This window comes from Sorex fumeus, unplaced genomic scaffold, assembly GCF_029834395.1.
Source record: "Sorex fumeus unplaced genomic scaffold, SorFum_2.1 ptg000037l, whole genome shotgun sequence".
NCBI lineage: Eukaryota > Metazoa > Chordata > Mammalia > Eulipotyphla > Soricidae > Sorex > Sorex fumeus.
In genome coordinates this window covers 4,699,446-4,701,312 of record NW_026606094.1, presented here as the reverse complement: position 1 = coordinate 4,701,312, position 1,867 = coordinate 4,699,446, and positions in this window count along the sequence as shown.

Here is a 1,867-nt window from a genome sequence, read left to right as displayed (position 1 = left end):
TTCTTGAGTGCAAAGCCAGCAGTAAACTTTGAGCATCACTGGGGTGTGAAATACCGCCCCCCCAAATATTTTTTTCTTAAAAAATATTTATTGACGTTTTGTAGATTTTAAGAGTTCTTTAGTAGTTTCATACATATGACATTGGAGACCTTACAGTTTGGAACACTTTTCTACCTGAGTAGTTTGCCAATTTGAGTTTTTGTTAGTAAGATTCTGCTGATAGTACACACATTCTAGGACTCATTTTTCTCAAAATATCTTTTGTCTCTGTGTTTTAAAAAAGAGTGATGTAGTAGAATAACAAAAATATGTGCTGAAAAGCAACCAGAATCATTACTTGGTTGCCAGAATCCAAGGCAAATTTTTGCTTTCTTCCAGCACATTTATGGCTTGTTCCATGTTTTCTGTGCTTGCTGTAGTGGTATTGGCTATGTATTTTAGGACACGGTTTTTTAAATTTTGTTTTTTTTGTTTTAGGACCACACCAGGCATTACACTCAGGGATCACTCTTGGTTGCTTGGGAGACCAGACAGTGTCAAAACTGTATGCAGGCTTGATATTTCCTCAAATATTAGTCTGTGAATGACACTAATCTACAATCTTATGGGAGTTCTATGATTATTCGCATTAACAAATTAGGGGTTTGTCCTCAGCATGGGTATATTCTTCCTGTCCGGTTTATTATGATGTTTATAACCAACTTTCAGGGGGAATTAGTCCACCCAATGTTTCATTCCTTAAAGGATGTTGTTCAAATGCTACTTTCAATAGCACTCATTTTTTCTTAGCTTCATTTTTATTTCTCATTTTATTCAGTTATTCCATCTGCTGCTAAAATAAGAACTCATAAGGGAAATGTTTTATTAGTTTACTAATGACTTTCCAGTATGCAGACCAGCGTGTACAAGATATTGGACCCTCCAAAACTAGTCTGAAGGCTGAAATAAATTTTTTCCACTTCAGAGTTCTCTGATATCAGCTGTGCTGTTAAAAAATAATATTCTCCACCCTACGATAGCAAACTGCATACCTAAAACCAAGTGCCTACCTTTTTAATATCAATATTCAGTAAAAAGATATCAGGCTTTATACAAAAGTGATTGATTTTAAAGGCTGAAGAGAGAGTATAGCAGCCTTGCACATGGCCAACTGGGTTTGATCTCTAGCCCTGCATCTGGCCCATTGAGTCAGTCAGGAGTAATCCCTGAGCACAGAGCCAGGGGTAAGCCCAGAGCACAACCAGTTTTGCTCCCCACCAAAATAAAAAAAAAGTTATTGACTTTAGGATTGTGGCAGGTGATATACACATTATGATTCTACAGCATTTTTTGTTATCAAAAAGTGAGAGAAACATTCATGGTGATGAACTTATGTCAAGGAGTACAAACAAGTTAACTGGAAGATATTATTTCCAATACTAGAATAATTACATTGAAAACTCTATTATTGAAACATAATAAAAATAAACATACATAAATTCACACATATATAAGCAGTGATTGATTCAATTTGAAAATGTGATAGTTAAATTACTTGCAGTCATGACTCCTTACTCTGTAGGATAAGTTAAATGTTGCATCTGAAGAAAAATAACTTTTGAGCATCCACATATCTTATCAAACTCGTGCTTTATGTCTGTTTCTTTGTTTTTTTTTCCTTCTGAATGTTTATGCACATAATATAAAATTTAAGCCTTAATTTTGTTGGTGTTTTGAAGTGAAAATGGGGTATTTCTCTCAGCATGCTAGGTATGGAGCAATAAAGAGGTTGACCTCGAATACTACCATGGTTTGTTTTGTCTATGAAAAATTTAGCAATAATTTTAAAATTGAAAACAAAGGCAAATCATTCTTCTCCTTATTATTG